Below are 14,856 nucleotides of genomic sequence, written 5' to 3'. Positions count from 1 at the left end.
TAGAATACCCAAGATATAAGTTACAAATTGCAAAACACATGAAACTCAAGAAGAACGAATACCAAAGTGTGGACACTTTGCCCCTTCTTAGAATTGGGAACAAAACACCCATGGAAGGAGTTACAGAGACAAAGTTTGTAGCTGTGACAAAAGGATGGACCATCTAGAGACTGCCATATCCGGGGATTCATCCCGTAATCAGCTTCCAAACACTGACACCATTGCATACACTAGCAAGTTTTTCCTGAAAGGACCCAGATAGAGCTGTCTCTTGTGAGAAAATGCCAGGGCCTAGCAAACACAGAAGTGGATGCTCACAGTCAGCTATTGGATGGATCACAGGGCCCCCCAATGGAGGAGCTAGAAAAAGTACCCAAGGAGCTAAAGGGATCTGCAACCCTATAGGTGGAACAACAATATGAACTAACCAGTACCCGCCCCCCTACCCCCACCCGGAGCTCATGTCTTTAGCTGCATATGAATCAGAAGATGGCCTAGTCGGCCATCAATGGAAAGAGAGGCCCATTGGTCATGCAAACTTTATATGCCTCAGTACAGGGGAACGCCAGGGTCAAGAAGTGGGAGTGGGTGGGTGGGGGAGTGGGTGGGGGAGCGTGTGGGGAACTTTTGGCATAGCATTGGAAATGTAAATGAAATAAATACCCAATAAAAAAAAGAACAGCAACAAAAAAAGAGTTTGAGAGGAGAGTCTATGGTACTTTTCAGTGTCAATGTCATAGCTCTGTTGAAATGTCCGTGAAAAACAACCTCCATTTTCTTGCTGTATTGATTTTGGAATAAGTCACTTCAATAATAATATCAGGGTAGTGGGCCAGACTGATGCTGAATCTTGGCTATCCCTATGCTCCATGGGTCTGTTCCTAAAGAAGTACCTTCTTAGCCCCATCTCTGCCATCATCCACTCTTCCAAAAAGGAATAGGTTGTAACACTTGTCTCAGAGACCCACTGTGGCCATATTGCATTTGAGACAACACACACACACACAATCAGTCCCACCGTTCTCATGTTGACACAATTTTTTGAGCTTCAATGAAAATGTGCTGAGCTTCAATGAAAATGAGTGTGCACACACATATTCACGTGTGTGCACCTGTATGAGCATGTTTTTGTGCCAGAGGTTGATATGAGAAGTCTGCTTTAGTCACGTTCTCCATATATTTGAAGGAATATGTCTCATTGAACTCAAAGCTTGCGATTTCAGCTAGGTTGACTGGCCAGCAAGCCCCAGGGATTCTCCTGTCTCTGGTTCCTTAGCCCTACTACCGCAGGCCTGACCTGCAGCATGAGTTTTTATGTGGTTGCTGCTAAGAATCAAACCCTGTTCTTCGTGCTTACACTGCAAGTAATCTAGCAGCTGTGTCATATCCTCAGCCTCTTTTTCTTTTTTTCCTATTTTGATATCTATCAGTCTAACTTGTAGCTCAGGCTTGTCTGGAAATTACTACATAACCCAGGTTGACCTCCAATGCAAAAGCTTCTTGCTTTATTTTTGTGAGTGCTGGGATTAACATTACATACCGCCACCCCCTACTGATGGGCATTTTGATGACTGGTGTTTTAGCATGGAAAGTCTACACATTAACTTTGGTAACATACTGAATTTAAATAAAAACCACTGCCGAATAAGGTCCCCATATTGGAAATCTGGAAGCAGAGATTGCTTCTGGGGCATCTAGGCCTTCGTTGTGTTCTCAATAACTGGCAATGAAAGTTTGCAGACCTCAAGCTTAGAGACGAAGGAGGAAATGGAGTGTTACACAAGTTCTTCACCTGTATATTAGAACCCCACGTGTTTAAGGGCAGACATATAGCAAGAATGGTTATTTTGTCTGCGTTATGTGGACAGTGCCTCTGCATCTATGAACATCTGTTCAGTCTGCGGGCAGGAGGGGCAAGAAAGCTACGGCAGAACACCCACATCTGCTCTCTCCTGTGCGGCAACCTCCCCTCTGATTAAGTTTGCATCCATGGAAAATTAAATCAGGAACTTAATGGGACCTTACAGCATGTGTGTTGGGAGTGAATTTCTTCCTGTCAATCTGTAACCCAGCTGAAACACTGCAGTGCGCAATGAACACAGCCTATTAATGTCATTATGATTACTGAACTGGCAACAGGCATTTTTTTTCAGAATCAAAGCTTCTTTAGAAATCAGTTGATTTGCAATATAATCTTTGAGCAACTGCAGATGCAGAGACTAAACCTTTCACTGTAGTTATGAATAAAATCTTGATTGAAGAAAAGAAAAATGTCATTCCAATCTTGGGTAGAAGATGTGTCACATCAGCAGTGTCTGAATGGGGAAGTGACATCTAGACTGGACCATAAGAGACTTGCTTTTCCTAATCACACTTGACTAAGGATCTTAGAAACTTCCAATAAAGAAAATCAGAAACTCATCTCAGGCCATCTTTCTGTGCTTCCGAATTGCTTTTCTTTAAATTATGCTTAAATCAACAAAAGGGACAGTTTAGCATATTGTCTTGTAAACTGTGAGAGGAGCCATTCTTATTTTCTTCAATTGGCTGTGAGCTGTCTTCAGAAATAGATTGAGAAATTATTCTGACTGGGAAGGCTGTCTGTGACTTGAGTCACTCTGGTCCCTGGAGTCATGAAAGCAGGTCAGAGCCTTGCTTCATGGCAGGCCTGTATCTGGGAATCGACCCAGAGATGGTGAATGGGCCGCCTGTACATCCTCAGAATCAATTGATAAGAACACAGAGGCGGAACAGTCCCCTGACTTAGTTCCTTCTTTGCAAAATTAGGAAATCATACTAGAACTTTTCTTTCTGCACAGAGTTTTCTTCATACTATTTTTAAACTACAAAGTTCAAATGCGACCCGTAAAATAAAACAACCTGTTCTAAATAGGAGTTGAGGTATAGAGCCCTCCTCTTTTCCCATATTGTCTGCCTTTGGAGAGTGCTTAAAATTCTAACAGGCTTAGGAAAATCAATACTCAGATGCTTTTCCAAGAATCCTATTGTTCTGTGCTCTCTGTTCCTAAAACTGCATGGGGTTCTAATAGCTGCCATTTCAAAGCATAATGTGTGTACAAGACCTAAAATGAGCATTTTACACTTGTTTAAACTTTAGAAAATCTTTACAACATGGGACTTCTCCCCTGTATAGGTTAAGCAGCTGACATCCAAGAGCTTCAGTAGCTTCCCAAGGGTCACACAGCCAAGAATTGTGGCCTTGGGACTCAGAGTCCAAACAGGAGACCTCACCATCACCAAAGGAATTGAAAGAAAACCTAGCTTGCTAAAATAGTGTAGCCCAACCTTCGAGCTTAGAGAGCCTGAGTTTCATCCTGGTCTATCTATGGCTTTCTCTTTCCTTGCCTTGCCTCCTCTCCCTTCCTGTCCACCTCCTACAAAGAAAAGTCCCAGAGTGAGTCTTTAGGATCAGGCATTCATCTCTCAAGTGGTTCATCATGACCACCTTAAAGAAGGTGGGACCAGGCACAGTGCAGCTGTTGTTACTGAAGCTGCATAGTGGTCCTCAGAGACAGGAAGACAGGAGACACAACTGCCAGGATGAACTAGAAACAAGTCCATTTCACTGAGATATTGTACCAGTTAGACTGCCAAGATGTTGCCCTTTTTCATCTTCTCATTAGATTCTAATTTATTATCTGCTTTGGTCATTCTGTGTGAGTAGGCATGAACCTGTTCTTATTTATGGGTTTCCATTTGAAACATATATATTTCTGGACAAATTATGTCTCTTCTACGTGAGCATGTTTATTGATTTGTATGTGTGTTTTGCTTCATCTTACTATCTTGGTTGTAAGTATGGTTTTTCCAACTGCCTAGGTGCTTCTCTCAAAATACCAATCCAGATTAACACCGAAACAAACTTTGGTGTAAACACTGTGCCCTGGCAGTTACAAACAGAAGACATTAGGCACTCAGATTTTTATGGAGGCGTCCATTGTTTCAAAACAAATCATCCCAAGCAGCGGGAGGAACACAACTCCTTCATACCAGTATCAAGATGATAAAAGGGAAATAAGACCACCTTCCTGCACACGAAGTTCAACAACATCCTGGCAATTGACCTCAGGCTGTGTAGTTATGGGAAATGTTCTATTTCCTTCCTTGAGTCACCTCAGTCGTGATGCTTACTGGGCCACACAAAACACCAACTGCAGCAAGAAAATGTAAAAAAAAAAGACCACAGAGTCTTAATCACATGAGACTTAATCACATATATTTAGGAGGAGAGAAAGAGAGAGAGAGAGAGAGAGAGAGAGAGAGAGAGAGAGAGAGAGAGAGAGATCAGCAGTATATGTTATAAAAGGACCATACCGTTTTCCCCAAATTCCCAGAATAGCTGGGGAAAAATAACAAGTCATTATGCCATTGAACCAGAATTCAGTTAAGCACAGCCTGGTAATCGCTTTAGTGAATAGATCCACCCTCTCCTCTTCTCTGCTCCCTCTGGCTGAATAACTTTAGGTTATTGGTGTTGTCTATGTAAGTCTCAAGAAGAAAATGGTGTGTCGAGATTCCAGCACCTGTATAAACTCAGAGTCCTGGAAAATTAAAGGGACACAGAGCATTGGCTTGAGGAAGGGACATTCAGCATGATCCTGAGGAAGGCTTACTTAGGTCATAATTCTCCATGAACTCACACCACCAGCCTTCAACCCTATCAGTCCTCGTAAGTAAGCCGCACATACCAGACAAGAGCTGTTGGGTACCAGTGTTCACACTCTTTCTCTTATTTAAAGTCCCCACACTTTATTTACTCATCTGAAAAGAGCCTGGGATCGTACTGTATTATAGTTTAAAGCACACGCTCACGCACTACGAGGGGAGCTTAGATGTCAAGATGAGAGAGTGACTGACTGAGTTCCTGTTGTTTCCATGGCTCCAGATCAAGAGCACCAAGGGCAGCTATCTGTGGTAAAGACCCTCATGGGCCTCAGAAACAGGAAGTCCAAAATCTACAGACTGTTTCTGGCAAACACCCTCAGACATTACCCAGAGAAGGGGTTAGGTGATATTCCACAGATGATGTTTGGTTGGTTCCTAGGAAAAGTAGTCTCTAACATTTCACACAGGATCCTGTTCTCCAGATTTATCAAGTTACTGAGCAGTTGCTGACAAGGGTATTCAGTTTTTGTCCTCTCCATTCTCAAGTGACTGAAAACCTGGTATGAAGCATCCAGTGTGAGATAAAGGTAACATTGTCTGCTTACATTGTAAAAGATGAGCCCAGTGACTCTCTTGGAGACAGTGGACCCAAGCATAACAGTGTTGTTTGGATGAGGAGGAGGTCAAATTTACATAAAGCTCTTTGTTTAAATGAATTGGAAAAAAGAAGGTGAAGAGACTGCTTGAAGCTGTTTATAACAGAGAAAGGAAATAGTGCAGGCTATCAAGAGAGCAAGCTTGAGACCAATCCAGATCTGTTTACTGGCCAGAAAAAGCCTTGCCTCAGAGAAAATACATGGGAACAAAGACTTACCAGAGAAATCGGTAAAGGATCTGGTCACAGACTGAGATCAACAGAACTGCAGAAGGAGAGAAAAATGTTTACAAAGAATATGTCAAATGACAAATATCTTGAAAACCCCCAAGCAGGAAAAACAATGTAAAATTCAGAAAATGCCATGTCTAACAAAGCTAGGAAATGGCCACAACTCAGTCAGTGTTCAGCAGAATTAAAAGAGCACACAGAGCGTCTGCTGCATCATCGCGTGTCTGACCCTGACAATGTACTGCAGACCAGAGACAGGAAGGAAGATGTGGTCTGCTGAGCGGAGGAAACCAACCCAAATGTCAGAAGTGATATGTATGCACAGGGCTCCCACTGAGAAGCATCTAGAGCCTCTGAGGGCATGCTTGCTTTCTTAGCAAGTCTGCATGTCAGACGCAACCAAACCTGGACCAATTCAACCTAAAAATGCACATCAGAGCTTTAGACGAAAAGAAAACAAGGGTTTTACTGAGTCCTGGGATAATATAAAATGCTAATATAGGTTGATATCTATTTTACAGCAATGTACAAGACACACACAACAATATATCCTCTGTATTCTACCATGAAATACTGATAGATCACTTATAAAATTCACCATGTTAGCTCTTAAGGAAAACACTAATAGATACCAAAAGGTACAAAGAAAAGGTAACATTAATAATGCTGAAATGAAACTAAAAATCCCATTTAAAAACATAAGATCTTCCACAGAAAATTTGTAATTCAAAGAATTAAATCAAAAGAAACAACAGAATACTTAGAAAGCTTCAATGAAATAAAATGTATAGCTTCATGTATTTACATCATTAAATAGTAATATAGTAGATTAAATAGGTATTCTATTTATGAACCATAGAAACAAGAAAACCACTTGGAAAGGTAAAATTAAAACATAAAGGTAGAATAACAAATTTATAAATGAGGAAATGTAAATTGGAAGGGATTAAATAATATAGAAGTAAATGACCTATGGATGGGTGAAAATTTTGAAAATGTGAGTTTAGCCACAAACTACTACTTAAACACTAAGAGAAAAAAATGAAAAAATACACTTAAAATATGAAAAATAAATATTTAAAAGCAAACTTAAATATGTTGAAGAGTCAACACTCTGAAAATACATTTTGAAATACTGAATTGAGTTTACAGTTTCCTAGGAAAATGTGAATTATTAGAAGACATTTCAGAAAACAGAAAATGTAAACAGATTAAAACCAATAAAAGAAACAAAATTACTACAGAAAAGTATATATTTTGAAAACCTTATACAAAAATCTTTTGTTTCTGTGTGTGTGTGTGTATGCGTGTGTGTGTGTGTGTGTGTGTGTGTGTGTGTGTGTGTATGCATGTGGTGTGTGTGTGTGTGTGTGTTTGTGTGTTTCTCTTTGGAAATAGAGCCTCACACACCCAGGCTACACCTTTGCTATGTAGCAGAGGATGATCCTGTCTTGCTGATCCTCTGTCTACACCTCTTGAATGCTGATTTCAAGCATCTGCCACCACACCTGATTCTCCAAACAATACTGTTATTTACACATTAGGAATTGTGGGCAAAGTGATAAAGTCTTTTATTATTACTTTCAAAGCCAAAATATATATCATATTATGAAATGATGAAGATAACATGAATATATACATTAAAAAATGTATTTTTGTCCCCACTACACAACATAAACATCCCACATGGATTGTAGAATATCACAGTGGTGGAAATGAAGCCTCCCTGTATGACCAGCTGTATGAACCTGTCCATTGCAGTAGAGCATGCTTGGTTCACACAGAGTGACCACTGTGTCTCTCCAGTACAGCAAGAGTCCACTTGGAAAACCTCCCAGGTTAGTGCAAGTGTACTCTGTAAAGATTTCATGACAAAAATAACAAAACAAACAAACAAAAAGCCCAAACCAAAAACAAAACAGAACAAAACAAAAACCTAAAGAAACTTTTTTAACTGATCAAAGATGAACTTTAGGGAAAAGATACATGAACAAGGAAAACACACACACACACACACACACACACACTCACACTCAATGTATAAGGATAAGGAAATAAATAACAACACTCAATGTATAAGGCTAAGGAAATAAATAACACTACATAGTGAGCAAATAAAAAAAAAATTGGGAAAAAAGGATGAACTAGTAGAACAATAGCTAAAGACACAGGAAATCCATAAAAGAATGTAAATAACAAATATATGGAAAGAGTTCCATCTTACTAAAAGCCAGAGAATTATAAATTAAAACAAATGTGAGGTACATGTTTTTCGATTAAGTTTGTGAAGATCTTTTCAAACAAATGGCCAAAGCGTCTATTAGTTACACTAGTTGTTTTTCTGTTTTTGGAAAGAGCATAAATTATAAACTGCAGACCAAAGAGTGGTCTTTCAATTAATTCTTTAGAATTATATTTCATATGAAAATCTGGAAAATGCCTCAATGCTTCAGATAAAAGACTGGTTAAATCAAGGTTTTTAAAAATGTATTTTATTTTATTCTGTTTTATATGCATGAGTATATTTCCTACAAATATGTGTGTATACTGGGTGTGTGCCTGGTACCTTGCAGAGGCCAGAAGAGGGAACTGGATCCTCTGGAGTTGCACTTAGAGACAAGTGTGCTGGGGCACAAACCTTGGTCCTCTGCAAGAGCTTCAAGTGGTCATAACCACTGAGTTCCCTGGCCAGCCCAGTGGTTCAATATGTTTTTAACCAAATCATGTTAGCAGATATGTTTTAAAATGTGCTTTACTTACATTGTATTAGTAAGGCATGTAATCAATATAATATGGTCTGAAATATATTTGACAATATTTCACAGAAATCTTTCTTGAGTAGCCTCATCATGCAAGTAAGACTTATTTCTCTACTACAATAGCAGATTTGTCCCCTCGTGACCGTCAGCACCTGACAGACCGTTGCAAATGCAGAACCTTGAGTCTTGACTTGAAAACTGACAAGGAAGAGTCTAGAACTTTCTCTCTTGGATGCCTGGCTTCGTCGTGAGAACACGCTAATCTGACCATCTAACTCACTCCACAAATACAAGAGACACAAAGAATGGAGTGGTCCTACCTCAGGACATTGTAGTACAGCCAGCCTGCCAGCTGACCACACATTCACGCATGCTCATGAGGAACCCGGCTGGAATGTGCTTGACATGCCCAGATCAGCGGAAGGACTCAGACATTTCCAATAGTTCCTATTTCAGCTGCCATTCTTGGTGTACTGTAGGAATCTGCGGCTGATTAAACCTTAACGTTCAGGATTTTATTCAATGTTAGGCTTAACTGGAAAAGGCTGAGCTAATTAAGTATTTATACCTAAGCATATTGCGTCAAACAGTAAAGGAAAGCATTGGCATTGGGAATCCTGGTCATAATATTGAAAGACAAACCAATCGGGGTTTTGATATCGAAGATAAGCAAGGAAGATCAAGATGTTGCTGCTTCTAACCAATCCGGGAGTGAGTAAGGCTTTTCCTGTAAAGGAGAGATACTAAGAGCATAGGGCCTGCAGGCAGTCCAGTCTCTTGAAATTACTCAAGTCTCCCTAGAACAGATACAGAGTAAATGGAGTGGTGGGGTAAGGTACCAAGAGATTTACAACGGCAGTCTAAGTGTGGCCTTCCGTGAGTAGTTCAAACCTCCCAACGGTGCTTCTGCCTGTGCAATCTCATGTTCAAGCTCTGTTTCTACACAGCTGATCTACATCGTAGGCAGAAGAAAGGCATATAACGTCACTTTAGAAAGTTAATAAAATATATCAACTCTGTGTGTGGAGAGATTTAAAACCTTTTATTTTAAATAATTTAAAAATATAACTGAACATTTCCGTTCAAATACAAGGGAGTAACACAAAGAGATATAAACGCTTAGAAATTAGTAAAAGAGAATAAGTAATGAATTAAAATTTATAAAACCTCAGACTTAGTAAGTAACTACAAGAATTAATCACATGGGAATATTTATCTATTTACATTTATATAATTTTTTTATTGACATAGGTTCTCACTGTGTAGCACTGGCTTTCCTCTAACTTGCTACCTACACCAATCTGATCCACACACCTCTACCACTGTGGTGTTGGGATTAAAAGCATGTGCTACCATTTCCGGCAGAAATAATTTTCATAGTTTGAAATACTACAATGAGACTCTTGTACCAAAGGTACTGCTGAGGGCCAAAGTTATGTTTTTTTTATTTTAATTACTGTGTCCAAAGATCCATGAAACAAAAATGCCTGTAGCAAAGGATCACCTCTGGGTGCAGATGGAAACCAGAAGACCCCTGTCTCAGGCTGCTCCTTGGTTCCTGTTGGAGGAACTTTTAAATTTAATTTTCTTTGACATTTTCATGTAAGAATAATATTTATACCATTCCATTTCTCCCTTCTTCCCTCTACCTTCACTCACATCTTCTTCTACCACCTTTCAAATTTATGGCTTCTTTTAATATATATATATATATATATATATATATATATATATATATCCTACTGAGTCCATATAGTATTGCTCATATATACACATGTTTGGAGCTGAAAACTCAAGATTGGATAATCTATAAGACAGCTTGTCCCTGGAGAAAACTGACATTCTTTCCACCACAATCTCAACAGCCATTGGTTGCCTGTCCCTCTTCATCTAGAAGTGAGACCTTGTGCCATGTTTGTTCCCTGTCCATGTTGGCATGTTGCTTGGCCCAGTTAAGTTATCTCAATGATGCAATAGTAGTACTTTTATCTTGGTATTACCAACAGCTGTCTAATTGGATTTAAGGCTCAAATAATAAGAGAAGATTCGTGTCTGGTACTGTAAACCTAGCCAACTATCCATAGCTGATGAGGTCATAGACCCTAGAGGAGAACTTACTGTTGCCATTTTTCTAAATCAATGTCATGTCTAAACTGCATTTTAAGCCTATCTTCATGCCTGCAGATAAATTTCGCTTTCACCCCTTACTAAATAAGCTTCCTTACAAAAGACTTAAAAACCTTACTAGTTTTACATACAACAGCCTTCAAGTGTAAGGGAAAGAAAAAGGCAAAAAATAAATAAATAAATAAAAAATCCCAGTAAGTTTGATCCTTACATGGTGTAAGATATATTTCTAATTTCTCACTTTTCTCTCAAAAATATAGACATTTAGCCTTCTGATGAATATGATAAAAGAAATTTGACCTTTTATTGGTAGATGCTTATGCAAAGAATATGCTTGAGTCTTATTTAAAAAATGAACGACTGCATACAAATACAGCTTCTGTTAAAATAAATAGGAGTCATTTGACAATTGACTTTTAAAGATAGTTGACTTATATTGATTTATTAATCTATTAGTTTGTGAACTGAAATCACTCCAAACTAAGAACATGTTTAACATACAATTATTTTTGAGTTTTATTACACCAATAAGTATGGATTTGTTTCTATGTTTGAAATGCATAAAGCCTATATCTTACCTTCAAGGTCCTAATACATATTTCTAATGTATGAGGAAATTCTTAGGCATCTTTTGAACAGTCAGACAATACAATTTGCAGAGTCCTATGGACTAGCCCAGAACATAAGATGTGGTGAAAACAAATGCATTCTTGGTTCGACATAATCTGATTCATTTCCTAAAAGCACAGCCTGAAATTTTACTTTTTATTATACTTCATTGCTTTGTTTTCTGTGTATGTGAATATGCATGCATGAACATATACCATGACACATGTGTGGAGATCACAGATAACTTGCAGGACTAGGATTTTCCCTTCTACTAGGTGGGTCTTGGTGTTGAACTCAGGTTGTCAAGCTTAGGAACAGGTGCCCTTAACCAAAGAGCCATCTTGCCAGCCCACAGCCTGATATTTTAAATTTCATACTGTATAACCATTTTGATTCACATTCCTATGAGTATATGAAAATAGGAATTTCCAGGTACAATTAAAAAATAACAGAACTCGGCAGTTAATATTATATAGTCAGGTTTAACTGTGTATATACCCACTTATCAGTCTTTCATTCTTTCCATCCTTAAAGCAGAGTTTTGATGGTAGCCAAATGCCTCAGTGGTGGTCAGTGAAGATGGGCAACATAAGAAAATTTCTGAATTGTTTTCAAATTGCAATGGGAAACCTCTGAAGAGTGTTAAAGATGTAACACAATTCCAATGTTATGCTTTCCTAAGGTTATGATATGACGACAGATTAAGGAGGAAAGAGGAGAAGGAGGCCAGCTGGGAGTGATGACACACAAGCTCTCCTCTCCAGTTCCTCACACTGTTACATGTTATGGCACCTGTGCATCTCACTCAGCTCCCTCCCTATAGGACACTAACATCCTTGATAAATGGAAGTCTGTATCTCATAGCTTAAAAAAAAAAAATCTCTCAAATTGTCTTAGTTAGACCTTTACTGCTGTGAACAGACACCATGACCAATGCAAGTCTTATAAAGACAACATTCACTTGGGGCTGGCTTACAGATTCAGAGGTTCAGTCCATCATTATCAAGGTGGGAGCATGGCACCATCCAGGCAGGCATGGTGCAGGTAGAGCTGAGAATTCTGTATCTTCATCTGAAGGCTACTAGTGGAAGCAAAGCTTACAGGCAGCTAGGATGATGGTCTTATAGCTCACTCCCACAGTGACACAATTACTCCAACACCTTCTAATCATGCCACTCCATAGGCATGTACAAATCATCATACAAATCTTCTAGAATTACCCGTATTTAAAAATCGGTCCTGTAATTTCCATATAGTACAGAGAAGCGAAGAATCCCAATATGTCAGACTACAAGCACAGAAAGAAGTCCTTGATTTTGGCTTGCAATATGGCCATTGCAACCCAGAGTACCAAACTCCGTGCGGAACATGTTGTAAGTTTAAATTACTTTGTAGCTGTGAGAAGAAAAATTACTTTCAGGTAGGTTTTGAGAATGTATGAAGACTGAAAAAGAAAGGACAGAAATCCCTTTGTCATTTCAGGAGCTGTTTTAGAAAGAGGTACATTTGCTTGCCTGTTGTTCATCAGCCAATTTTCAAGGCAATTTGAGCTCACTTTTTGTAAAAGCGTCTTCAAGAAAATATTCTGTGAAGGGCTTTGGGACACAATCAAGATAAATGGCACCCTTACATTCCTCCCATACTAAACACCCCTTTATGAATGCATCCAAAAGAATGTGTCTAGGAGCCACCTGCTCTGTCCCTGTCCTTATGCCTGCGGTTTCCTTCCTCGCCTGTTACTGCTTTATCTTCTGACTTCTTTCCCTGCCAAGCAGACTCTCCCTCCATGATTTGCTTTCTGAGTGACTCAGGTTGAGAGTTTGATCAAGGATTTAGCTTTAGGAAGAAGGAAATCACAGATCTCTCTGACATGTCTCTCACTATTATCTGCAAACTTAAAACAAAACAAAACAAAACAAAACAAAACAAAACAAAACAAAACAAAAAAACACTTCTCCATTTAAAGATCAGATTATTTGTTTCAAAAAAGCACCTGTGACAACATTTTGGTAGATTTGCGATTGTCCCTTAGATTAGTTCCTGTTGCAATTAAAATTCACACTTATAACAGAAAAGAAAAATTAGACATTTATAAAATTTTGGTAAAAAATATCAAAAATTAGTTTGTAAACTTTCATTATACAATCTTGGAATAAGAATAAATTACAAGAAAATGAAGATTTAATTTGCTCAGCATTTCTGGTGTGATAAAAATAACAGCAAGCTCGGAGCCAGAAGCTACAGTCCTCTATGTGTATGAGCTAGAACCTCAGATAGAGGTTTTTGTAAATAGATGGATGAAAATGAGGTGGGTAGGGTTCTTCCTAAACAAACTGCAGGGTCTGGAAGAGATAGGCATGGAATTAGGGAATTGGAGTTCACTTAAAATCTAAAGTTGGTGTTGTTTATCCAGATGCTATCTTATTTAGGTAATCCCTGTGTCCGTTTGGTAATTTGGCTCTCTCTTAGTTCCTCCTACTCGTTATCTCTGCTTTTCTTTAGTCTTAACGTCTTCTGCTTATTTCTTCACCAAGGAGGAGCAGGGCCGGGGGGGAGGGTATAGGGGACTTTGGGGAAATCACTTGAAATGTAAATGAAGAAAATATCTAATTAAAAAAAAAGGACTACCTCACAGCTCACATATGTTCCTAGAAACTACAGACCCATCAGTTATAGCCTCCATGTTCTTTGGTGGGATGCTTATCATTCTGGCTAGGCTAGATCATTGTTAAAATAATGCATTCAAAAAGTTTATCTTTTAGACACGGGACCTTAGATCAGACATAGAGGTGGGCAAGGCATAGATAGTGTTTAGGCACATAAAATGGCCCCAGATGAATGTCACGAGGCTTTGGATCTGCAATATTCCAACCCCTTCTTAGTCACTGAAGTGGAGGACTTAGCATTCTTCTGGGAACTTGTATTCGCAGAGTTTTCTTATGACTGCAGCATTTATACGCTGTGTCCTGTAGCTCAAGTGCCCTTTGGAGGGGCAACTGTCTGCCACTGCTTACCGTTTACCTGTTCTTCCCTGAGTTAGAATGCTTTTAACTGAAAGACTCTGAAGAGAATCTCATATTGACAAGACGATGCTTTGCCGTTTGCTTCACATTTGAACTAGGAAATACTCACTATCTTCCTGTACGCACAGGGAGGGTCATGATCTCAGTCTCCTTTGCTGAACTTCAGGGCCATTTTTAGGAGCATCCTTCATTACACTTTCCTTGTATTATTTGCCTTTAATTCTCCAAAAGAAGAGAGAGAGTTGAATGTGTCTGTTAGGCACCATCATGCCAAAATGTCTCTGGCTGTTCCTAATCAGTGGGTGGATGTACCACCCTTAGGTAAACATTCCATTTGTAAGGTGGCCCAGTGACCTGCTGCTTCTGGGATGGGACCACTTGGTGGTTTTCGATGGTGTGCTCTTCTGAAGAAGCTATTACTATTAGAGATGTGAATGAGGGCCTAGATTTCTTCTCTAGCAATTTCTTCCTACATATCCATTTATACATCCATATGAGAACTACCTTGTGCTCTTCAAGAACTTTTGACCCTTAAGGTATTATAAAAATTTCAAGTAATTAGTGATCAAGGATTCTTGGGCTTGTTTCTGATTTATTTCTAATGTGTAGAGCATTATTCTAGATGTTGGGAAAACAGCTATTGATGCCACAGAACAAATGAGTAACAAAATTCTGGCAGGAATAGAAATTTTGTCCCAGATGGTACAAATAAAATGATTATAATAGTAAAGCCTACTCAGATATGTTGGGAAATGTTTAAGAAATGAAGAACAGAGCTTACATCACCTTACGCCTAGCAATAGGAAGTAGCAACTGCCACATAAAA

The sequence above is a fragment of the Mus caroli genome, unplaced genomic scaffold, assembly GCF_978045245.1.
Source record: "Mus caroli unplaced genomic scaffold, Mus_caroli_1 scaffold_9, whole genome shotgun sequence".
NCBI classification, from domain to species: domain Eukaryota; kingdom Metazoa; phylum Chordata; class Mammalia; order Rodentia; family Muridae; genus Mus; species Mus caroli.
This window is presented reverse-complemented; position numbering follows the sequence as displayed.